Source organism: Anabrus simplex, chromosome 2 (genome assembly GCF_040414725.1).
Source record: "Anabrus simplex isolate iqAnaSimp1 chromosome 2, ASM4041472v1, whole genome shotgun sequence".
NCBI lineage: Eukaryota > Metazoa > Arthropoda > Insecta > Orthoptera > Tettigoniidae > Anabrus > Anabrus simplex.
The window spans coordinates 135,379,542-135,393,216 of record NC_090266.1 but is presented as its reverse complement, the minus strand read 5'-3'; the positions used below and the strand labels follow the sequence as shown (position 1 = coordinate 135,393,216).

At 42.6% G+C, this 13,675-nt stretch overlaps 1 long non-coding RNA gene across 1 annotated transcript in view; it reads left to right on the top strand.

Moving 5' to 3' along the window:
* The first annotated feature begins 4,490 nt into the window (after nt 1–4,490).
* The window catches only part of LOC136862702 (uncharacterized), a 278,626-nt gene continuing 269,441 nt past the window's right edge, over nt 4,491–13,675 (top strand). Inside the window, exon 1 of the long non-coding RNA XR_010859055.2 lies at nt 4,491–4,569. This is a non-coding gene — a long non-coding RNA (uncharacterized lncRNA). The remainder of the gene's footprint in view (nt 4,570–13,675) is intronic.

The following is a 13,675-nucleotide window of genomic DNA, read 5'->3' as shown; positions in this document are numbered from 1 at the left end:
AAATAAATCGAAGGAAGAGAATGCCGTTTGCCAAACAGCATGTTAGAGAAGACAATGAGTGGTATATAATTTATAATTTCGTGTGGCTATTTCTAGCCGGGTGCAGCCCTTGTAAGGCAGACCCTCCGATGAGGGTGGGCGGCATCTGCCATGTGTAGGTAACTGCGTGTTATTGTGGTGGAGGATAGTGTTATGTGTCGTGTGTGAGTTGCAGGGATGTTGGGGACAGCACAAACACCCAGCCCCCGGGCCATTGGAATTAACCAATGAAGGTTAAAATCCCCGACCTGGCCAGGAATCGAACCCGGGACCTTCTGAACCGAAGGCCAGTACGCTGACCATTCAGCCAACGAGTCGGACACAATGAGTGGTGTAATGACGTTATATTTGCTGATGATAGTAAATTTAACATATTTCAGTCTGATGGAAGGATAACAGTTTGGCGGCGTCTAAATACTGAACTTCTAGACAAAAATCTGAAAACAACTGTGAAGCATGTCGGTGGACATGTAATGGTTTAGGGGTGTATGTCGGCGAATGGAGTTGCTGAATTGTTTTTTCTTGAGGGTAAAATGATCCACTTTCAATACCTTAGAATAGTGAGGGACAATATGAAAAAGAGTGCCGAAAAGATGGTGATTTGTGAACATTTTAAGTTTTATCAAGATAACGACCCAAAGCATATGGCCAGGAATGTAAGGATGTGGTTATTGTTTATTTGCCCTCAATCACCAAACTTCAATGTGATTGAGAATCTTTGGGACAAACTTGATAAAGAAATAAGAAAAACAACAATCACATATAGAGAACAGCTAATAAACCGACTTCAAGAAGAGTGGCAGATCTCCGTTTACACCCGGAAATTAGTGAAGAGCATGCCAAGTCGACTCAGGGAAGCAATTCGAATGACAGGAAAATTCGCCACTTACTGAATCTATATATATGATCATAAGTAAAATAAAAAAAGGAAAGTGTCCGAATAATTTTGTGCAATTATGGTTTTGATTTTGTTTTTTTGTTATTATATTTTCATTGACAGTGTTCGTTAGAAGAATGATGGACGTTTAGTTTTTATACTCCTTACAGAAACTTGTATTTAATTTATATCGGTGCTTTATTACTGAAATCAAAATACAAAGGAAAATATGCTAAATCCATGTCTGTCCGAATAGTTATGCGATTCAATCAATCAATCAATCAATCAATCAATCAATCAATCAATCAATCAATCAATCAATCAATCAATACTGATCTGCATTTAGGGCAGTCGCCCAGGTGGCAGATTCCCTATCTGTTGCTTTCCTAGCCTTTTCCTAAATGATTTCAAAGAAATTGGAAATTTATTGAACGTCTCCCTTGGTAAGTTATTCCAATCCCTAACTCCCCTTCCTATAAATGAATATTTGCCCCAGTTTGTCCTCTTGAATTCCAACTTTATCTTCATATTGTGATCTTTCCTACTTTTATAAACGCCATTCAAACTCATTCGTCTACTAATGTCATTCCACGCCAACTCTCCGCTGACAGCTCGGAACATACCACTTAGTCGAGCAGCTCTTCTTCTTTCTCTCAATTCTTCCCAACCCAAACATTGCAACATTTTTGTAACGCTACTCTTTTGTCGGAAATCACCCAGAACAAATCGAGCTGCTTTTCTTTGGATTTTTTCCAGTTCTTGAATCAGGTAATCCTGGTGAGGGTCCCATACACTGGAACCATACTCTAGTTGGGGTCTTACCAGAGACTTATATGCCCTCTCCTTTACATCCTTACTACAACCCCTAAACACCCTCATAACCATGTGCAGAGATCTGTACCCTTTATTTACAATCCCATTTATGTGATTACCCCAATGAAGATCTTTCCTTATATTAACACCTAGATACTTACAATGATCCCCAAAAGGAACTTTCACCCCATCAACGCAGTAATTAAAACTGAGAGGACTTTTCCTATTTGTGAAATTCACAACCTGACTTTTAACCCCGTTTTATCAACATACCACTGCCTGCTGTCCATCTCACAATATTTTCGAGGTCACGTTGCAGTTGCTCACAATCTTGTAACTTATTTATCACTCTATAGAGAATAACATCATCCGCAAAAAGCCTTACCTCCGATTCCACTCCCTTACATATATCATTTATATATATATAAGAAAACATAAAGGTCCGATAATACTGTCTTGAGGAATTCCCCTCTTAATTATTACAGGGTCAGATAAAGCTTCACCTACTCTAATATCCGGCTCCATGGCTAAATGGTTAGCGTGCTGGCCTTTGGCCACAGGAGTCCGGGGTTCGATTCCCGGCAGGGTCGGGAATTTTAACCTTAATTGGTTAATTTCCCTGGCACGGGGACTGGGTGTATGTGTCGTCTTCATCATCATTTCATCCTCATTACGACGCGCAGGTCACCTACGGGTGTCAAATCAAAAGACCTGGATCTGGCGAGCCGAAGTTGTCCTCGGACACTCCCGGCACTAAAAGCCATACGCCATTTCATTTACCTACTCTAATTCTCTGAGATCTATTTTCTAGAAATGTAGCAACCCATTCAGTCACTCTTTTGTCTAGTCCAATTGCACTCATTTTTGCCAGTAGTCTCCCATGATCCACCCTATCAAATGCTTTAGACAGGTCAATCGCGATACAGTCCATTTGACCTCCTGAATCCAAGATATCTGCTATATCATGCTGGAATCCTACAAGTTGAGCTTCAGTGGAATAACCTTTCCTAAAACCGAACTGCCTTCTATCGAACCAGTTATTCATTTCACAAACATGTCTAATATAATCAGAAAGAATGCCTTCCCAAAGCTTACATACAATGCATGTCAAACTTACTGGCCTGTAATTTTCAGCTTTATATCTATCACCCTTTCCTTTATACACAGGGGCTACTATAGCAACTCTCCATTCATCTGGTATAGCTCCTCCGACCAAACAATAATCAAATAAGTATTTCAGATATGGTACTATATCCCAACCCATTGTCTTTAGTATATCCCCAGAAATCTGATCAATTCCGGCCGCTTTTCTAGTTTTCAACTTTTGTATCTTATTGTAAATGTCATTGTTATCATTTGTAAATTTTATTACTTCTTTGGCCTTAGTCTCCTCCTCTATCTCGACATTATCCTTGTAACCAACAATCTTTACATACTGCTGACTGAATACTTCTGCCTTTTGAAGATCCTCACATACACACTCCCCTTGTTCATTTATTATTCCTGGAATGTCCTTCTTGGAACCTGTTTCTGCCTTAAAGTACCTATACATACCCTTCCATTTTTCACTGAAATTCGTATGACAGCCAATTATGCTTGCCATATATATATATATAGTTATATATACTTATATGCCCTCTCCTTTACATCCTTACTACAACCCCTAAATACCCTCAAAACCATGTGCAGAGATCTGTACCCTTTATTACATCACCTTCAGATGCCCACATAGAGCCTTCCGCGAAACTATCGACGGTGTTCTGACAGCTTCAATAACGGCTGATCAATGGTTGCAACAACTGGACATCCTACATAATTTCTGTTTTTTTTGTATTTTTCTTTGTATTTTTCTTTCTATTTTTCTGTTTTGTATACCTCTTTATGTTTTACCTTGACTTTTTATATTTATTCTCTTTTGTAAATTATTTGTTGCTTTCATGCTATTCGATTTGTGCGCGGCTTAACTTGTATGGCACCATAAGCTAAATAAACAAACCATAGCATTTAGAACAGTGAAGAATGTTCATATCAATGTACGCAATTGGTTAACAAAGGTTTTTACATCTAGTTAACATAAATAAGTAAAGAAAATAACGGAGATGTTTGAATGGAAAGTTCCCTACATCAGGCTCATTAGCTATGTTCAAACGGAACGCTCAGCGTGTTCTCCTCCTCCTCCTCCTCTTCCACCACAGCTGCTGACACTGAGAGGCAAAATCAATAACATGTAAATTGTAGCAGGTCTGAGGAAAGGAGGTCAGTTGTGTTAGTACGAGCAGCATTGCGTGGTTGATATGGGATCTGGCAGTAGCAGAGGGAGTGACGCTGTCGACAACCACCCTAGAACACGAACACCAGTCACTGATGTGCAGCCGTCAAAGACTGTGAGCCATCAGCCACCTAAAGTGGATGATAAACAGGATGTGAAGGAATCAAATTCGAATTTGGACAGCGAGCTACAAGATATTCAGGACTTAGAGAAAACATTTGATTCACTCGGAATCAGGGAAAGTCTAGAAGTACAGGAAGAGCCCGTGGCCGCCATTGACAGTGGAGTTAGTGAACATAACGAAGACGCGAAGTTGAAATCAGAAAGCACCAGCTCCTCTGACTTAGAACAGTCTTCTCTACCTCATGACTCCCCACTCCACGTTTTGAGTGACGACAGGAACAGTGCAAGGAGCAATAGAGTTATCAGCAGTAAAAATGACGTAATTATCACAAGCAGCTACGGAGACAGTGACAGCAATGTGAGCAATACCATGAGTAGCACCAGTGTGCTCACCATACCCGTGGAAGTGTCTGAGCCTGAGGATCAGGATGATTGGGTTTATTCGAAGGTAAAATATTTATTTCTTGCACTGACGTGATTATCTGACGTGAATGCTGCACTGAACGTAGAAATAATGTAGAATAGTGTTTTGTTTTTTTAACTCTGAAACTTAATTTCAGTTCATTGAACAAGTATTATTGTGTCGGCCCCGCGGTGTAGGGGTAGAGTGCCTGCCTCTTACCCGGAGGCCCCGGGTTCGATTCCCGGCCAGCTCCGGGAATTTTACCTGGATCTGTGGGCTGGTTCGAGGTCACGCAGCCTACGTGATCTATCTGACGGTGTGATGGCGGTCCTGGTCTAGAAAGCCAAAATAACGGCCAAGAGGATTCGTCGTGCTGACCACACGGCAACTCATAATCTGCAGGCCTTCGGACTGAGCAGCGGTCGCATGGTAGGCCACGGTCCTTCGGGGCTGTTGCGCCATGCCGCCCTGGGGTGTTGTTTTTGAACAGGTATTCTTAATTAATTTTATTGGTTTTACGTCCCGCTAACCATTGTTTGACTATTTTCGGAAATGCCGAGGTGCCAAAATTTTGTCCTGCAGGAGTTAAATCTATCGGCACGAGGCTGACGTATTCGAGCACCTTCAATTACCACCGGTCTGAGCCAAGATCGAACCTGCCAGCGTCTCGAACATCTGAGCAACTCAGTCCGGCGAACATGAGTCTGGCTTCTTTGCTAAATGATCAGCGTACTGGCCTTGGGTTCACAGGTCCCCGGGTTCGATTCCCGGCCGGGTCGAGGATTTTAATTGCGTAAGGTTAAAAACTGGGTGTTTGTGTTTTAATACACTCACCTTCTCTTCATCTATGCATAACACACCACACTACGGACCATCATAGGAACGCGCAATAGTGAATACATCCTTCCACATTGGATGGGCGTCAGGAAGGGCATCTGGCTGTAAAACTGAGTATAAATGGTACCGAGTGTCGACCCCAGTTGGGAAAAAAGCAAAGAAGAAGATCATGGAAGTAGGTTGACCTGATGCCCTAATAACGCAGAACAGTCCTTTAGAGGCGTGTCGTGCTAGATGATAATAATAATAATAATAATAATAATAATAATAATAATAATAATAATAATAATAATAATAATAATAATAATAACGTTATGTGTTTTGCGTCCCACTAACTAATTCTCGGTTTTCGAGGAGCCGCAATTTTGTCCCGCATGTGTTCCTTTACGTGCCAGTAAATCTGTCGACACGAGCCTGGCGTGAACACCAACAAAATGCCCCTGCACTGAGCCAGGATCGATCCCGCCAACTTGAGATCAGAAGTACATCGCTCTACCGTCTGAGCTACTTAGCCCAGATTAAGAAAGTATCGTGCAACAAGTGTAGCCTTGGAGTATTCACATTAGTATTGATGTTTACTTCAGTGATACTCTTGACTGAACGGCAAATACACATTTTGTTCAAGCTTGACTTCCTATCCCTGGGAACTTCTAGGTTAATAATGTAGTTCTTTGTTTCTGAAGTGGCGATTAGGTAGGTTCAAATGTTTTAAAGTCAAGAGATAATTTAGCTCTGAAACATAATTAAGCATTTCTTTTGATTTTTTCTTTTTTTTTTCTTTACAATTTGTTTTACGCCGTACTGACACAGATAGGTCTTATGGTGACGATGTGATAAGAAAGGGCTAGGAGTGGAAAGGAAGCGGCCGTGGCCTTAATCAAGGTACAGCCCCAGCATTTGCCTCGTGTGAAAATTGGAAACCAAGGAAAACCATCTTTAGGGCTGCCGGCAGTGCAGTTCGAACCCCACTCGTTTTTTTTGAAAATTCTTTCCTTTCATCTGGATACTTATTTTAATCTAAAAAAGTTCAAGGTCCGACTCTGTGGTGTAGTGGTTAGTATGATTAGCTGCCACTCCTAGAGGCCCGGATTCGATTCCCGGATCTGCCACGAAATTTGAAAAGTGGTACAAGGACTGGAACGGGGTCTACTCGCCCTCGGGTGGTCAACCGAGTATAGTGGGTTCGATTCCCACCTCAGTCATCCTCGAAGTGGTTTCCCACTTCTTCTCCAGACAAATGCCGGGAAGGTACCTAACTTAAGGCCACGACCGTTTATTTCCCTCTTCCTTGCCTATCTCTTCCAATCTTCCCATCCCCCACAAGGCCACTGTTCAGCATAGCACGTGAGGCCGCCTGGGCGAGGTACTAGTCCTCCTCCCCGGTTGTATCCCCGCCCAAATGTCTCACGCTCCAGGACAGTGCTCTAAAGGTGGTAGAGGTGGGATCCCTCGCTGAGTCTGAGGGAAAAACCAACCCTGGACGGCAAACTGATTACATAATAATAATAATAATAATAATAATAATAATAATAATAATAATAATAATAATAATAATAATAATAATAATAATAATAATAATAATAATAAAGTTCAAGGCAAACACAGTCGTAATAAAGCGCTCTGCAATGTGTTCAACAATGAAGAGACGATAATCCTATTTAACTTCCTATTTCGGATGTGAATACGAACAGTGAAACATTTACGTGACCATGCACCCGCAGCCACGGTACAGTTTCTTTCGTGAATCTGAAGAATAAATACTGGCCTTAGCTAGACTATAACGTACGCTGCAGGATACACATGGAACAGACAATATATTTTTTTACCCACAGTCGAAATGTTACCGTGGCCTCTAATAGCGCTCCTAAGAGATTTTGCTCAAAATGCAGTTGAAGACTATCTCAGAAACTTTATCCTATCCAATTATAATGAAAGCTGCTGCACAGTATGATGTTTTCATGTTGATGTCACAGCACTGGAACAGGTGGTTCATGTCAAGTATTTACGAATGTATTCTCCTAGGATGGTAGTATACTAAGAAAAACTAAATCAAGGTTCAACAAGACCCCCAACTAGAGTATGGTTCCAATGTATGGGTCCCTCACCAGGATTACTTGATTCGAGAACTGGAAAAAGATACAAAGAAAAACAGGTTAGTTTATTCTGGGTGATTTCCGAAAAAAGAGTAGCGTTACAAAAATGTTTCAAACTTTGGGAGAAAGCAGACAAGCTGTTCAGTTTTTATGATTTGATTATAAGAGGTATGGAACCAAATGAGACCACAAAGCTAGTTGTAAACAGAGGGTTAGAAAGCGCTTAGTTAATCCACAGTTAATCCCCAGTTAACTCACTGAGGCTTGCAAACTGGACAATGAGGGTCATGGACTGGATCGTGATGATGCAGAGCTACGGCAGGATGAATAAATTTTACTTCATGAAGGCAGACGGACTATAAGCACAAGATACTTGGCAGGAGAAGTAGGTACAAAGCATCTAACTGGAATTGTACAGTTTTTGAAATGATTGTCTTGTGTAGGATATTTCACATAATGATTTGTAGACCGTGTCACTGGTCACGTATTAATCGGAAAAGCCGTGGGTTTCAAGGTTGCTTTACCTTAGCAGTCCGTAGTGGTGAATGTCTGTCATACAAATTCAGAAGAAGATCGTTAAAATGGTTTTAGCCGGGCTGAGTGGGTCAGACAGTTAAGGCGCTGGCCTTCTAAACCCAACTTGGCAGATTCGATCCTGGCTCAGTCCGGTGGTATTTGAAGGTGCTCAAATACGACAGCCTCGTGTCGGTAGATTTACTGGCACGTAAAAGAACTCCTGCGGGACTAGATTCCGGCACCTTGGCGTCTCCGAAGACCGTAAAAGTAGTTAGTGGGACGTAAAGCAAATAACATTAGAAAATGGTTTAGTTTTTCGCAAATATCGTTTATGTACTGAATGTTGTATTATAATGTGTTAAGATCGTCTGCAATAAATGTCCCTTCATTTCAGTGTTTAAAGTCCTGTATGTGATTAATTTCGGCTTGAACTTAGATCACTTTAAGAAAAAAATGAAATGGCGTATGGCTTTTAGTGCCGGGAATGTCCGAGGACAAGTTCGGCTCGCCAAGTGCAGGTCTTTTGATTTGACACCCGTAGGCGACCTGCTCATCGTGATAAGGATGAAATGATGATGAAGACGACACATACACCCAGCCCCCGTGCCAGTGAAATTAACCAATTATGGTTAAAATTCCCGACCCTGCCGGGAATGGAACCCGGGACCCCTGTGACCAAATGCCACCACGCTAACCATTTAGCCATGGAGCCGAACCACTTTAAGGAATATGCTGCATAGAACATGTCATGTTGGGAAAGACCAGGAGCGGGCATCTGACCGTGTGTAAGGATTCGGTTATAATTATTAGTGATTATTAGATCAAGAAGAGCCTCCGTGGCTCAGACGGCAGCGCGTCGGCCTCTCACCGCTGGATACCGTGGTTCAAATCCCGGTGACTCCATGTGAGATTTGTGCTGGACAAAGCGGAGGCGGGACAGGTTTTTCTCCGGGTACTCCGGTTTTCCTTGTCATCTTTCATTCCAGCAACACTCTCCATTATCATTTCATACCATTTATCACTCATTAATAAATCACCTTGGGAGTGGCGACCCCATTGTAATAACAGCCTATATACACTGACTGACAGAGCAAATGCAACACCAAGAAGGAGTGGTCAGAACTTTATGCCAATTTCAGGGTAGACTGACGTCACTGAGGTATGCTCATGATGTGAAATGCGCCGCTGTGCTGCGCACGTAGCGAACGATAAATGGGACACGGCGTTGGCGAATGGCCCACTTCGTACCGTGATTTCTCAGCCGACAGTCATTGTAGAACGTGTTGTCGTGTGCCACAGGACACGTGTATAGCTAAGAATGCCAGGCCGCCGTCAACGGAGGCATTTCCAGCAGACAGACGACTTTACGAGGGGTATGGTGATCGGGCTGAGAAGGGCAGGTTGGTCGCTTCGTCAAATCGCAGCCGATACCCATAGGGATGTGTCCACGGTGCAGCGCCTGTGGCGAAGATGGTTGGCGCAGGGACATGTGGCACGTGCGAGGGGTCCAGGCGCAGCCCGAGTGACGTCAGCACGCGAGGATCGGCGCATCCGCCGCCAAGCGGTGGCAGCCCCGCACGCCACGTCAACCGCCATTCTTCAGCATGTGCAAGACACCCTGGCTGTTCCAATATCGACCAGAACAATTTCCCGTCGATTGGTTGAAGGAGGCCTGCATTCCCGGCGACCGCTCAGAAGACTACCATTGACTCCACAGCATAGACGTGCACGCCTGGCATGGTGCCGGGCTAGAGCGACTTGGATGAGGGAATGGCGGAACGTCGTGTTCTCCGATGAGTCACGCTTCTGTTCTGTCAGTGATAGTCACCGCAGACGAGTGTGGCGTCGGCGTGGAGAAAGGTCAAATCCGGCAGTAACTGTGGAGCGCCCTACCGCTAGACAACGCGGCATCATGGTTTGGGGCGCTATTGCGTATGATTCCACGTCACCTCTAGTGCGTATTCAAGGCACGTTAAATGCCCACCGCTACGTGCAGCATGTGCTGCGGCCGGTGGCACTCCCGTACCTTCAGGGGCTGCCCAATGCTCTGTTTCAGCAGGATAATGCCCGCCCACACACTGCTCGCATCTCCCAACAGGCTCTACGAGGTGTACAGATGCTTCCGTGGCCAGCGTACTCTCCGGATCTCTCACCAATCGAACACGTGTGGGATCTCATTGGACGCCGTTTGCAAACTCTGCCCCAGCCTCGTACGGACGACCAACTGTGGCAAATGGTTGACAGAGAATGGAGAACCATCCCTCAGGACACCATCCGCACTCTTATTGACTCTGTACCTCGACGTGTTTCTGCGTGCAACGCCGCTCGCGGTGGTCCTACATCCTACTGAGTCGATGCCGTGCGCATTGTGTAACCTGCATATCGGTTTGAAATAAACATCAATTATTCGTCCGTGCCGTCTCTGTTTTTTCCCCAACTTTCATCCCGTTCGAACCACTCCTTCTTGGTGTTGCATTTGCTCTGTCAGTCAGTGTATGTTTCATTCATTACATCCCTGACCCGGTCAATGACTGGAAAACAGGTTGTAGGTTTTCATTTTTCATTAGATCAAGAAGCATGTGTGAGTTGGCAGCACTATGTGTAGGGTTTAGGGGTAGGATTGTTATATTAATGTACGTAAACATATCAGTCAATCGTTTCGGTAGATTTGCGTGTCAGGTGAGTATTTAAGTCTCCCATTAGGACAGTTTGCGATAAAGTGGGGTAACTTCAGCCATACAGGATAAATTCGGCCACTGACGCATAACAACACTGATTTTCTCCTGCCTTCTATACTGTAAAGGATGAATCACTTGCAACAACTAGTAAGCACGCACAGTATAATAGTATGCTCTATTAACAGCTGGGCTGAATGTTCAGTTCAAGCGATGTCTTTCGCAGCTCTGACCGTTGTCTTGTCTGGTAACAGCGGAAAACAAACTGTTCCCCAGCCTCAGCATTCGATTCTCCATTCCAATGGATTATGGGGGTCAAAATGTAAGTACGTCTGGTAAATGGTGGACACAATTTAATGCATTTTATTCAAATAGCTCTTTCAGGGAATCATTTTGTTAAAAAAATTGTCCTCTTCAAGGCTAACTTCGGCATGCCAAGAACATACAGGAAAACATTACGCGGCCGCGGGTGTTGTAGTTACAATTCCCGAGGTATTGCCTACTGGGAATTTGTATTTACCGGTACCGTTATCTCTGATGTTTGTTTTCAGGAAGAAGCCGACCTCATTAATGGGGATATCTGTTAACACCTGAGGACATCAGAATGGCCGTGAATGTTTATATAGACAGGGACAGGAAACGGTTCCCATCTTCAATGATAATGTGCTTGTAGACAGACTACTGTATGTTGCCGCTAACGTGGACGATACACATTTAAGAACTTGCTTGACGAACCAGGTATTTTCTAATGTAGAAGATAATATATTATGAGGAGAGTCTACAAGATTTTTTTTTTCCAACCTTTTGTTCTCTCCATAAATTGGACTTCAAGAGAGTATGCTTTTCGTATCATTTATTAAATGTATTATCTTTCGTGCCATTACAAATATTTATGCAATACAATATATATTGTGTAATATCATTCAATGCTTGTAGGCTTAAGATAAATAAAATTGTTTCTTCTTTGGGGAAAATGTGAATCGTTTGAAAATATCTTGTAAATTTGATCACTATACATCTGTTTCACCACGAATCATTTTAATTTGTTTGTGCCGATTGGGCGTTCTACAGGTTTTTTAAAACATTCACGGTGGCCGGAGAAACTTCGCTTCTTGAGTCATTTATATGTTGACCGAAGTTAAAAATGTGCGAAAAAGGTGGGCCGAATTTACCCCATTTCACAGGTGCTCATACCTGGGTGTTATGTCCTGTAGACTTCCTCCAGATTTGTGATGTTTCCAGTCCTCGGCATATAATACAAAACACCAAGCGAGCACTTCGTACCGCGAACTATGTACTCAACGAACAGGAATTCAGGGCTGTGGGAGAAATCACCAAATATTTCTTAAAATTCTAAGAAAAGCTGAATAATGCTCTGCGTGTTTACATGAGCTATTTGTAAGGAGGTGGGATATGACAAAAGAATGTCTCGGAGGTGATCAGTGGTACTTAGGGTGGGGCTGGGAAATGCTGCTTGGCACTGTGGAAATTTGGCAGTTGCGAACTTTCACACACTGTGTTTAAACTCGCAACTCATTATAGTTTCACAAAAACCTGCTACATGGTAACAGTTCATTGATTAAATTCCACGACATTGATTATGGTCCTTGAATTTATATTACTTATCACGTGAAGGTAACATACCTAAGCAAAATTATGAGGTATCATTATGTTAATTACAGCTGTTTACGAAAATCTCGCTGTAATGAATTTAGAGAATAAGCATGAAATATACTTAAAAATTAAGGCGTGTCTTTCAATAGCCACAATAATCCAAAGAATTCTCCCAATCCTTATGTACTATATTCACAAGTACAACTCGTAACATTCACTTAGATCCCCTCAATAGATCAGCTGATGGGCTTGGCGCGCCTTCTACGATACGATCTGTATATTACGAAGGCAGTGTTTACGGCTACCATACAACCGAAATTCACCTACTAATTTCACACAAACCACGAGCATCGTATTGCGTTACTATACATATCATCATCATCATCATCATTATTATTATTATTATTATTATTATTATTGTTATTATTATTATCATTATTATTATTATTATTATTATTATTATTATTATTATTATTATTATTATTATTATTATACAGATTTCAAAGAGTTGTCAATCAGACGCTTATATCCTGTACTGAAAGTGGAGAAATCGAACCGCAACATAGTTGTTTGGCTTTTAACACGTTTTAAATCATAAGAATAACATTTTGGCACTCTGGCATTTCTTAAGATCGATAAAAGTTGAAGTTAATTAAACGCATATTTTAAAACATAACTTTTCGGCCTCTTATGACCACGCTTAACACTTGCTAGCATTTCTGGACCTCCAGTCACCTTCATCTTAAGGGAGAATGCAGTTCTTCGCTCTCCGGACCACTTTGCGTCAGGTCTTCTCACTCTTACCGGAAGATCCTTTATCCCTTGTACCCAGATCCTGAACTTTCTTCTTTCTTGAACTAGTGTCTCAGGGACACCGGCCACACTCTCCTTCGCTGTAGTTGTCCATGAAGTGGTACATTTCTGAGTCATGAGAAGATCAAGAATTCTTCGAGATATCTGGTGTTAGCCATTCGAGACAGATGACCGTAACGCATAAGACGCCGCTTCCTCGTAACATGTGAGAGCTTTTCAAATTTAGAGCACAGCTCTGCGTTTGACCTCAGGGAATGTTTTCCCCCAGAATTTTGATGTGGGCCGAGGATCTTTCGTAGGAACTTCCTCTCCTTCATTTGGATCCGTCTATCTTACCATGGTGAATGGGGGCCAAAGCATTCAGACATATCCTTCAGCTACAGCTTCAGTTGCTTCTTTTGATGTTTCAATCTGGAAGCGGGCGATATCGAGGTCATCAGCCATTAGGACTACATCATCTGCTAGGCGGTTGATGTAGACTGCTTTGGATCTAGTGCCTAGCCTAATACCATTGTTGGGTAGTCAGATTCTCCACTCATGATGACCTATTCAAGAACACAGTTGAAACTAATGGGTGAGAACTCATCGCCTTGACGAACACAG